Source organism: Notothenia rossii (genome assembly GCF_949606895.1).
Source record: "Notothenia rossii genome assembly, chromosome: 2".
NCBI lineage: Eukaryota > Metazoa > Chordata > Actinopteri > Perciformes > Nototheniidae > Notothenia > Notothenia rossii.
The window spans coordinates 3,192,258-3,205,121 of NC_136904.1; the positions used below are offsets into that span (position 1 = coordinate 3,192,258).

The 12,864-nt window shown below is 41.2% G+C and overlaps 1 long non-coding RNA gene across 1 annotated transcript; it reads left to right on the forward strand.

The window, feature by feature from the left end:
- The first annotated feature begins 803 nt into the window (after positions 1 to 803).
- On the forward strand, positions 804 to 10,808 carry LOC307025829. The gene is made up of 3 exons (XR_013804287.1): positions 804 to 845; positions 2,055 to 2,123; positions 9,158 to 10,808. It is a non-coding gene; the product is annotated as an uncharacterized lncRNA (long non-coding RNA).
- The last annotated feature ends 2,056 nt before the right edge of the window (positions 10,809 to 12,864 follow it).

Below are 12,864 nucleotides of genomic sequence, written 5' to 3' on the forward strand. Positions count from 1 at the left end.
GGGTGCTTCATCTTCAGATGGTTGCGCATAGCAGATGCATTTGTATTGTACTTCAGTACAGCTGTACACAACTGACACTTCACTGTGGAGTTGGTTACATCTTCGTTGAAGTTCTGCCATACATAAGAATGTCGGACGTGTTTTGTAGCATTTTGCAGCACCTCGTTTACCTCAATTTTTTTCCACGACTAGTCGACTAGGGCCTACAGCGCCGACTAGTGGTAAAGGTAGTCGACTAGTCGACTAGTCGATTAGTTGGTGAAACCCCTACCGTGCTGTAGTTCCTTTATAGCCCAACATTAGCTTTTTACTTCTGCATCAACCTATTAGTTTCACCTGAAGCCACACTGAAAAAAAGGGGAAAGTGGGGTTGTTCAATTTGCAAATATGCATTTAATATATCAAACATAATTGATTCATGTTTCTCGTCGAAACATGAATCAATCATGTAGAACTATTTTAATCTTGAGGGGTGTACGTTCTATAAGTCTCAGTCATGTTAAGAAATAAGAAAAAAGTTATGTTTGTCTCTGTAACTCCGCCCACTGAGCACATACGTCAGCAGCTGCTCAGCTTCTAATTATTATTTACAAATATTTTATTCACAAATTAATATGGTCGGACTCAAACCCGTACTTTAATAGTTTCGTAATTGAACCTGAACAATATGGCACTTTAATGGACAAGCTGTAAAGCAGAAAAAAATTGCAAAAAATATATTTATTTTTAAAAATGTGAAGCTTTTTCTTTTTTTTAAAAAGGAGGGGGGGGGGAGGGGTTCTACCATTTTTTTCTTCCCGCATCGGAGGAGTAAGCTGGTTCTGTCCCGAGGACATCTCTACAAGGTAAAAGTTATTTAAAGTTATTTAATATCATCAAATAGTTACAACTTACAGGTTATCACAAGACGCATTGTTTGCAAAAAGCAGAGTTCACATTTGCCGTTACAACGAGCAACGTAAATACAGCTGTCAATGTGTAAACATTGTCACTAACTGGAGTTAGCTAGGATAAAGCAATGGAAATCATAAGGTGAGTTTATATTGATTGCCTTGTGTTTAGCGTGTTTTTTTATACTGTGAGTATTTGTAGAGCGTAAGTCCGACAGTTGCTTGATTTACAATATTTAAAACTATGAACCTTGCCCAAAGTTATGCTCAAACCGAGCTCAGTGGGGAGGGCGGAGTCATAGCTGATGGATGAGCTTGCGGCATGTTTGCATGTCTATAGGGTACGTCTTGTTTTAAATGATTGTCTCATGTCTGCTGTCAGGCGGTGTAGAACTTTACTGCGTCGGTCCGGCTCTGCATGTCTACTCTTGTGCCGACTTTTAAGGGCGCTGAGGCAGGCTGTAGGCCTACCTTACGTTAAGCGACCATCTTTACCCATTTAAGGTTTTGATTGTTAAAGATACAATATTGTTTGTGGGACCGCAGTGTTTTCCCTAAAAAACTGTGTTTATGTCTCTGCTTTGATCCGCTCTGTGTTCATGTAAATACCTTAAAAACACACAGATCAAAACAGAGACACAACATTGTGTGTGGGGGTGTGTCCCGGAAAGCGACACTTGATACTGGAAAGTGGAGGATATTAATGATTGGGTTACATTTTAGCAGCGGTGCACATGTATGAATATGGGGGACATGCCGGACAGATCAAGTAAGGGTTACGATCCACCCGCTGTGAAATGAACTTATCTTCCATATTTCCCGTACACTTGTGTTTACGGAAGTTGAGATGTTTCTCGGTTGTGATTGGTCGTTCCTCGTCACATGACGAGCGGTGCGCGCTGCTGCAGTGCACGTCTCCATTGAAACCAATGGAAATGAGCTCGCAACGCTGATGTGTTCGGCTCCGTACAAAGTTGTAATCATTGCATTAGTATAGGCTACTGTAGCTTTTTACACTGGAGGCGCCCATCTCGGCCGAAGTCGGTTCATATTAACCTAAAGGTATTTCATTAAATGGTAAATGTGGCCTTTAAGGAGCAGAACATTTTTGTTTTATTTGTGTGTGAATAATGAAATAATTTCAAATCTGTTTTTCTGTGATAGGTAATTGGTGTGGAGAAGATTGACCTCAGCCTTGCTTTGAACATTGTTCCAAAGGCTCTGTAGTAAATGGTGAGTATTCAAATGTTTTGTGTGATTTACTTGACTAACTTAAACTTAATCTTTAACTAATTGAAAACTGGTGTAAGTCTGACAATTTCTGAATATGTATTCAGAACATTTACACATTGCAAACATTGCAGGGATACACACATTTTCTGATTTATTAGGCAAAAGTGATTCAGAAAGTGAGAGGCAAAAGCCAAACATTCTGCGATCAAGCCTCCTTCACAAAAGTGATCATGTTTTGTTTGTTGGCTATAAGGGTGTTTCTTATACGTAGTCTTATATTACAGTAATACTTATTTTAAGTCGCTTTGGAAAAAAACGTAAACTAAATGAAATGTAATGTAGTCTAACCTGGTTGTTCGTACTTGATATAAAAAGTGATTCTCACTTTAGATCCAACACAGGAGTAATGTGGTCCCTTCTCCGTGCTCTGGTCAATACATGTTGAATCAGCTGAAGCAACTTAACTGACTTTTTGGTACAGCCTGATAATAAAGAGTTACAATAAGCTAGCCTTGAAGTAACTAGTAACTAGTTTCTCTGCAGCGTTTTGAGGCAAGCACACAACTACAATCATAACATCATTAGAAAATGAAATGATTTCATGATTTTTATGACTGTGATATTTAGTTTTCTTTGATAAATGTGGAGTTTAAGCGTATAACGACCCTGCCCCTCCAATCAAGAAGTCTCTCTCAGCTGGATGTGCTATCTGACAAACTTCTGAAGGTTTATGAGAAGAGAGGAGGACAGATAGGCCAGCGTCTGAACTGTATTATGTCAAACATGACTCAAGTAAGAATTCATTTTAAGGAAATTATACATCGAGTCAATAGTGTACACATTTCATTGAGCAAAACAGATTCTTTCTTTTCTTATTCCCCTTCACTTAGGTTGATGATGTCGATTTAGGGCGGGATTGTCTTCTCAAGGGGCTGTGTGTGTACCTCTGTGTGTGTACCTCAATGAGAGAGTTTGTGGTCAGTAGAAGTCATATTTGACCTTTTGATTTTTTTGTTGGGCGTTAAAATATGTATTTATTGAAACACCACATAGTATACAGCCTAAACCCTAAAGTATGTGAACATCCCTGTTTTTTGTTTAATAACCAGACTACACTGAAAAGCTAGAGGGCTTTTAATTTAAAACGGATACAGGAAATGAAACATTTTTGATCAGGTCAGACAGGAGTATATCAGATAACAAGGAGGCTTAAAAGTACTGAAATCTGACCAGGTGTACTTGTTAGACACAGGGACTTAGTAATGGGTATATGTATGTATTGATTTGTTAGATCTCACTCTGTTTCTTTTGTGACTGTGCACTCTGCAGGCAGAAGATGAAGACGTCATTCTGCGTCCATTCAGGGGATTACGGTGGGACTTTATGTTGTCAAACACAATTCCACCATGAGACCAGAGGACAGATGAGACCAGAGGACAGATGAGACCAGAGGACAGATGAGACCAGAGGACAGATTGTCCTGGAAGGCCAACAGGTACTAACTGATGTGGACAACATTGCATTAGCTGCTACCATGCTGTTTGGACTAATGTATGCAATGAACCTGAACGACCCCCCTAAACTGAAGTGCACGTTCAAAGGGCTCCAGCAAATGTTAATGGAGCTAGACGGCAACATGCTCTCCAAGAAAGCCCAAGCGTTTAAAAACAAACTATTTGAGTGAGCTGTTGCCATGGACCATTGTGCACTTTTACAGCATTCATACTGGACTTTCATCGATACAACTCTCTTGCACTTCCTTTGCTCATGCCTTTTTGCTTGATTTGCATGTTTCAGAAATGTGGGTTTTTCCTGGGGTCATGTGTTTTCAGAATGTACTAATTGCACTAATTGCACTAATGTACTAATTTCAAAATGTCAGTTCTTGTTTTTATTTGTAATACTTTCTTTAGTGCATATGTGGTGAGAAACCAGGCCATTATTATACTGTCATGTATTTTTCCAAAGCAATGCCATTGCTTTTTTGTATTAAAGTGCCCTTTCATATTAGCAGGTTACTATTTAAATAATGGATTTGCAAGAACATTTCCTTTTTTCGGCTAGGCGTTGACAATTTCTGTTAATTGTTTACTATGAATGAGTTACAAAAATAAGCCTTTCTTTGCCATTTGGCCCAATAAACCTTTCTTTTGGTCGGGAGAATAGTTTCCTTTAAGCTTCCTTGCTGTGTTCTAACACAATAATGTATATGTATGCATCACAAACATTTTCTATTTCTTCTATTTCTTTATTTTCAATGTATTTGTTAATTCTCCTGGGGCTGCACATGACTTCCTGCACACTTGCACTTCATCTCCTCATCAGTTCTGGTTCTATTTAAAGGTCCCCTATTATGCAAAATCCACTTCTTCATGTCTCTTCTACATCAACATGTGTCCCCTCTTCTTCATGTCTCTTCTACATCAACATGTGTCCCCTCTTCTTCATGTCTCTTCTACATCAACATGTGTCCTCTCTTCTTCATGTCTCTTCTACATCAACATGTGTCCCCTCTTCTTCATGTCTCTTCTACATCAACATGTGTCCCCTCTTCTTCATGTCTCTTCTACGTCAACATGTGTCCCCTCTTCTTCATGTCTCTTCTACATCAACATGTGTCCTCTCTTCTTCATGTCTCTTCTACATCAACATGTGTCCTCTCTTCTTCATGTCTCTTCTACATCAACATGTGTCCCCTCTTCTTCATGTCTCTTCTACATCAACATGTGTCCCCTCTTCTTCATGTCTCTTCTACATCAACATGTGTCCCCTCTTCTTCATGTCTCTTCTACATCAACATGTGTCCCCTCTTCTTCATGTCTCTTCTACATCAACATGTGTCCCCTCTTCTTCATGTCTCTTCTACATCAACATGTGTCCCCTCTTCTTCATGTCTCTTCTACATCAACATGTGTCCCCTCTTCTCCATGTCTCTTCTACATCAACATGTGTCCTCTCTTCTTCATGTCTCTTCTACATCAACATGTGTCCCCTCTTCTCCATGTCTCTTCTACATCAACATGTGTCCCCTCTTCTCCATGTCTCTTCTACATCAACATGTGTCCATTCTTCTTCATGTCTCTTCTACATCAACATGTGTCCCCTCTTCTCCATGTCTCTTCTACATCAACATGGGTCCCCTCTTCTTCATGTCTCCTCTACATCAACATGTGTCCCCTCTTCTTCATGTCTCTTCTACATCAACATGTGTCCCCTCTTCTTCATTTCTCTTCTACATCAACATGTGTCCCCTCTTCTTCATGTCTCTTCTACATCAACATGTGTCCCCTCTTCTTCATTTCTCTTCTACATCAACATGTGTCCCCTCTTCTTCATTTCTCTTCTACATCAACATGTGTCCCCTCTTCTTCATGTCTCTTCTACATCAACATGTGTCCCCTCTTCTTCATGTCTCTTCTACATCAACAGGTGTCCCCTCTTCTCCATGTCTCTTCTACATCAACATGTGTCCCCTCTTCTTCATGTCTCTTCTACATCAACATGTGTCCCCTCTTCTTCATGTCTCTTCTACATCAACATGGGTCCCCTCTTCTTCATGTCTCCTCTACATCAACATGTGTCCCCTCTGTGGAAAGAGACTCAAAGATTCTCTCTCTTTTTGATCCATTTCTATAAAAACCTGTCTGAAAATGAGCTGATCAGATTTTGGCCACTTGATGATGTCATAACGATGTTTTGGCTTGAGTAACCATTAGCCAATCAGCAACCAAGGTAACCCCCCCCCCCCCCACTTATCACCTGAATCTCCTCTAGAGCACCATTAGGCGCATTCACACCGCAGTACTTTTCCCACAAAGGTTCATGGGAACTCTCTAGTTCTCATGAACTAAGTACAGATCGCATTCACACCGGAATAAGTTCCTGGGGGAGGATTAGGCAAATGAAGCCGCTGAAGTCACTTCTTCTTCTTCTGCTTTGGGTTTACTGGCAGGCCGCAAACAACTTCACGGTGTATACTGCCACCCGAAGTCCCGGGCCGGAAGTCCCCGGAGTTGGGGACTGGCTTCAGTAGAAGCTGCTGGGACTCCCAGCAGCTTCTACTGAAGCCTTCAGAGTAAGTCGCCAGAATGCCGACACCTCCTCATCTCCACCGCTCCCATGTTTTCTTTTGTGTTGCCATATCAGACATAGGAACCTTTTTCTCCCACGAAAGTACCTGCTCTCTAGCAGGGACGGAAAAGGGGGGAAAAGGTTCTGATGGACTAATTTAGTTCCTGGGGCTTTTTGGTGTGAACGCAAATATATCGTAGTTCTGGTGAACGCGGCCATTGTGTTCTTTTTAACCAAATTTCTCTCAGAGGGGCGTGAGGAGGGGCTCCTTATTTTCATCTAAAGTAACAGACAGTAGGGGTGGGAGGATTGATCCCAAAATATCGATACTTCCGATATTACGTTACGTTTCAAAATATCGATACTAGAGCCAATAGGATCGATACTTTTATACTTTTTTTCCCCGTCTCCTCTATTCGTCAATTTCTTCAAAAAACGATGTGCAGACGAACACAAGTATATGCTCTTTTCTTCTCTCTCCACTGCTGTCCTCTTCTCCTCGAGGCTCGCGCAGCGCGCTCCCTGCCTGAACGCCGATTATCAAGCTGACTGACAGCAGCCGGCAGCAGCCAGCGACTCGCGAGTGCAACACACACACGGGCATGATGGCTGAGAGAAAGAGCAGCGTTGTGTGGAGCACTGTGATGTGTGCAAGAAGACAGTTCGCTACTCTGGCCACTTTGTATTGTTATTTTTCATGTTTGCACTTTAAATTTACAAAAGTAAAACGTTTATTTGTCTATAAAAACTGCCCTGTCTTTATTCATGAAAATGAATTCAGATGTAGTCTATTTATGATGCTTTCAGCTCAAAAATCATGTCATGCAGCTCTCCCCTATATGGAAGTACATGAAACGCTTTTCCTTTAAAAAATTGTTATCGATATCGGCGATACTGGCCCTGAAATACTTGGTATCGGATCGAATCCAGATTTTGTGGTATCGCCCACCCCTAACAGACAGAGAATCAGCACTTTGGAAACAGGGCTGAAACAGAAGGGATTATGGGTAATGCTGCAATGATCTGTTTGGTGTTTCAGCCAATCAGAGACAGGTTCTGTATATATATTTTTTTCATTCTTACTTTCCGTTCATATTCAAATCACACAAAGTCTTTTTTTCTTTTTCTGTCACCATTGTTGAGGAGGTACTTGTTTTGTTTGAATGACCTTGATTGAATTTGTGAGTGAAAAATGGAAGTGGAAGCAGGATGCACAAACAAAAGGTTGATTAAATCTTCCGAGAACATGACGGTAATCATCCCATCACGTGCAATAAGACGCTTCATTCATCACTCAGCTCTGTCATGCCTGTGTGTATGTGTGTGTGTGTGTGTGTGTGTGTGTGTGTGTGTGTGTGTGTGTGTGTGTGTGTGTGTGTGTGTGTGTGTGTGTGTGTGTGTGTGTGTGTGTGTGTGTGTGTGTGTGTGTGTGTGTGTGTGTGTGTGTGTGTGTGTGTGTGTGTGTGTGTGTGTGTGTGTGTGTGTGTGTGTGTGTGTGTGATGATGATTATAGGACAGCCTGGTTAGTGAACGACCTTCACGAGTCCTCTCCGTGACAGAAACGTCTCCATGACAACCTTTAAAAGGGCCCCGTCTCATGGTCAATAAGTCAATTATCTCCTCTGCTGAGAGAACTGCATCTTTATCCACACGCTCAATACCCAGAATGCACTCCTGCTGACGCCTCGAGACAAATCCCAACATCTCTAACCATCACTTCAGACTGACACTAAACCATCAGCACCACCATCATCTTGATCACCATCATCTTCATCACCATTATCTGAGAGATGAAAGCCGATTACAGCCTGAAGCAGTGAGACACATTTAGATCAATAATGAGATTCAGATTGATCCAGTGGTGGATTTTCTATATACTCAAGGAATTTAGTAAATTAAGCATTTTAGGTACTATTTTTACATAATGTCATACTATACTTTTACCCCACTACAGCTTGCATTCAAATGCTATTATGTATGTGTTTATTCAAACAAGGACCATGCATACAAACTAATTAATCTCATAAAAGAGAAAAGATTAATTACGCCCGATTTGAGCTGATAGCTAATTTCCATCTGCAGTCCTTAGGCAGGTACACAACAATCAATAAACACTAAACACATTGCATCATCTCTATCACACAAACAATTATAAAACAAGATTTCTGTACAGGTCAATAAAATATTATAAAATATAATATTACATTGCAGTGTAATTCAAGTTGGCAGGACTGGCTGCTTAATATCCAGTTCTTTGCACCATGAGAGAATGAGTGAAAGCAAGCGCAGGTTTTAAACTCAGCTGGTAGAATGTTCCAGTGTTCGATGGCCTTAGATGAAAATGCCTCAATAGGGAAGTTATATCTGCGTTTAGTGCAGATCTTGAGTTTCACGGCTGAAAAAGCTCCTCGTTGGTGCTGCTGTCAGAGTATGATAAATTGTTAGAGGTTAATTCACCTTGCTTTATAGACAATCTTCGAAAAAAGGTTACGGCCCGTCCACACAGCGGCGTGCGTTGATGCTTGCCGGCGGGCGTGTCTGAAACTCGACCAACAACCAATCACATGAATCTCCCGCCCCGGACACACAAGCAGTGGTTTGATTAGCTAGAGCTATTACTGGCATATGATTCGATTGGCTGACTCTTCTGCCGAGGCGTCAAAAGTTGAACATTGCTCAACTTTTGCAGCGTCGCTTCCCACAATGCAGTTCACCCCATTCAAAGTGAATGGTGAAGCGTCAACACACGCCGCTGTGTGGACGGGCCGTTAGATTTATTATGAACACATAAATGCGTTGATACGTGATGACTGACACGGGCCAAACTGCACACTGTGTACTTTTACTTCTGGTACTCCAAGTATATTTCAATGCTTATACTCTTGTACTTTTAATGGGTTGAATAAAAAATACACGGTGAGATTGTCCACACTGCAGTAATGCCTCTTTCACTTCTTCCACAGGGATTCAGGTGGAGTTGCTCCATCATGTCTGCTGTTAATAGCTCACAGATTCTGAAGGTGTGTTTGTGCTCTGATTTCCCTCGAGGAACCTGAAAATAATTCAGCTAATCCTGCAGCCACCGAGCGCCTCAACCTGTCTGAGCTGGAGTCTATATCTGTGTTATTGCCTGTGGGGGCAGAGCTATGCAAACACAACAACTGTAAAGCCTGTGTGGGGAAGTTACTCCGACAACTTTGAGAGGAAGGCTCGGATTTGCAGCTCAGGGATTTCCTTCAACATCTTTTTTTGTTGTATTTACAGACTGCATTTAATCGTGAGCTTGTTGCTGCTTCCTCTATGCTTTCTCTGCCAAACCTCCAAACTTATCATGTGAAAAATGGAGGTGAAAAGCAGCAGATTAGTGAGTATTGATGAGCGTCTCTGGAGACCGTCTGGTTTTCAAGATGTCGACATGCTTCTTCTACGTGTTTCTATGCAAGCTGCAGACTTCCTTTTATGTGTTGCTCTTCTGGGAGACATTACGTCTGTCAATGTTGTTTAGCTTCATCCTTTTCTCCGCAGCCTGGTGGGGAAATTACCAGTCAGTGACTCAAATTGATTTATTCCTGCTCTTTGTAAGACTTTAAACAATGTCTTTGTGTTGGATAATATCTGATAAATTACCAGTCGATTTCTGCGTGTGTTTTGCAAAACCTGCTCCCAAGTCAGCAGATGTGTTTAATAACCAGGATGTAATTTACCCTACGCTGCTTGCCTTCCTGCTGACATCGTTGGATTTTGTTGTCAAGCTATATTGTGATAAATAGTGCAGCTTCCAAACTATATTATATCATGTTACGTCCAAATCCACAACCACCAAATGCAAGCGTTTTTACTTTGCCTTGGAGGATTAGATCAATGAATCTTCAAACTTAAAGCCATTGCTAAGCATAAACACAGATCTGCATGAGATATGAATCCAGATGGACTTCCTTTCCCACTTCCTGTTCAAACGTGCCTTATCTCTTCCAGTTTAGCACTTGCAATATTGTAAACAATTCATTTTATTTGAGATCATTTCCAGCAGTGAAACCGCTAACGAGGGCTGAGATGGAGGCAGTTTTTTCTGGTATAATTTAGGAGCGATCCAGTCCTTTGTATATTTGTATGTATGTTGCCCTCAGTGAAAACAGACACCCCTGATTTACAGCTAGGTGATGGGATGGTTTGCTGACAATGGCCCAAAATCTTATGATACATTTATAACATATTTATAATAACTTGTAATAATAGGAGCTACCAGAACGTATGAGCCGGTCGGACTGCAGACTGAAGCTCATGAGGACTTTAGAAGAACTCACTGCCAAGCGTGTTATTAAGCTAGCAACATTAGCTATTTAGCTAGCGAACGAGCTAGCAAACATCCTACTCACCTGGCAAATTTGATTTATCCATCTATCTGTAAAATCAAGCTAGCTAACGTTCACTATCTAGTTACCTAGTGAGCTAACTTACCTTAGCATACCATTGAACAAGGTAGCTAACTAGCTATGTATCGTCAAATTGATCTCTAATGATTGAACTATTATTTTACACCCTGTGGTCAGACTTGCAGTTTGGACCTGTGACTACGTTGAGAGTTATTGTAAAACATTGTTGACCAAATGCCCTTTTAGCCTGAGTTTATTATTTGTTTTATTATCAATATTATTTCTTTACATCACTTTTACTTGTATTACTTCTGTCAGATGGGTGTGGTTTGTGTATTTAGGTCACCTGTTGCATGCTGGGGGTTTGATGACACAGGGTGAACTTGCGCTGACACTTTTTCTATTGACCGTTTGGTCCTAACTAAATTATAGTTGTTTCATTTTGTTTATTAAACATCTTACATTTCAACTTGAGCAGATGGACTTTCTTCTTGAAAACGCTTCAAAGCCTAAAGCTAAGTTTAGCCTCTTGGCCACTCAATTTAATGGGATTTCAGCCGCCACACTCAATGATAAGTTATTTGGATAAAATAATCACATAGGTACAGGTAATCTAAATAGTTAGTTTATTGCCTGGAAAACTCAACAACAATTAACTTAAAGTTTATTTCGCAAGTAAAGGTCGATAAAACTGACGACAAGGACAAATCAATTACCGGTACTACATATAATAAGAAATGACAACTCAATGTAGAATAAAGAGTCAAAAGAAGGTGAATATTGTCTGCAGGGATTGTTCAGAATATCCGTATGAGAAAAAACGACACCCTCTGTCCTTAGACCCTCTGTCCTTAGACCCTCTGTCCTTAGACCCTCACATCGTACAAGGAAACACTTCCAGAGAAAACCCACAGTTTAAAGGGGAACATGGGAGAAACCTCAGGGAGAGCAACAGAGGAGGGATCCCTCTCCCAGGACGGACAGACGTGCAATAGATGCCGTGTGTAAATTGAAGAGATAATACATTATACAGCATATAGACCGAATGTTAGGCAATGCATGTGTCTGTAATAAGAAGATGAATCCACGAGGATTTCAGCTACAATCCTGTGGGAGCCTTCAGGGAGGCAGCGTGACGAGACCCAGGCAGGACCGCAGAGACAGGTTTAGCCACGACCCGAAGTCCACGACTTAATCCAGAACTCAGGATAGAGGATCCAGGATACAGGACCAGAGCAAGAAGATCAGCCTTGACTCCGGATCCCGGCGTCGATATAGACACAAAACAAGAACAAAGATTTGGCTGGGTTAATCGGAACAAGAGAATACACAGACACAGACAGAGAGAGAGAGGGAAAAGGTCATTGGATAAAAGTTATCTTGATAACCCTCTAGAAAGATCTCATGAACTTCCCCACTCAATCTATCAAGACCCGAGCAGTTCTATAGATATAGGATGAGAAACAGAGATAGGGAGCACAACAACCTATCTCTTCGTCAGATGCACTCCCCCGCTTATCTAAGCGACTCTGTACCCCGTTACCCTCTACCAGGCCATAGACCAGCAGAGGGGAAATGGGGGGTGGGTAAGGGTAAGGGTTTTTAAGAATAAACCGCAAGGGTCTAAAGGGAAAAAATATGAAATATAAGGTACGATATTTTAAGTAATCCTATGTACTATTCCTATATTCGAATAATGTATAAACTATTTTAAAAATACTTTATGAAATCCTATGTTATGTTATAAATACTAAAATAAATAAATAAATGAATAAATAAATAATTAAACAAAAGCCAGAGAGAAGAAGTGAGTTTTAAGTGTTGATTTAAAAAGCCCCAGGGTCTGGGCCGACCTCACATGGAGGGGCAAAGTATTCCAGAGTCCGGGGCCCGCCGCTGCGAAAGCTCGTTACCCTCGGGTTTTGAGCCTGGTCTTAGGCACTATCAGCAGCAGCGACCTTAAGGCTCTGCCTGGGGTGTAGCGATGGAGGAGTTTGGCTACATAGGCCGGAGCCAGCCCATTTAGGGCTTTGAAAACAAATAAAAGGATTTTAAAATCTATTCTGAACTGAACTGGAAGCCAGTGCAATGAAGCCAGAATTGGGCTGATGTGGTCACGCTTTTTGTGGCCAGTCAGAAGACGTGCAGCTGCGCTCTGGACTAACTGCAGGCGTCTAATTGAGGCCTGGTCCATACCCACATACAGAGCGTTGCAGTAATCCAGTCTCGAGGTAACAAAGGCATTAATAACCATTTCTAGGTCTTTCAAAGATAAAAACAACTTGGTCTTGGCCAAT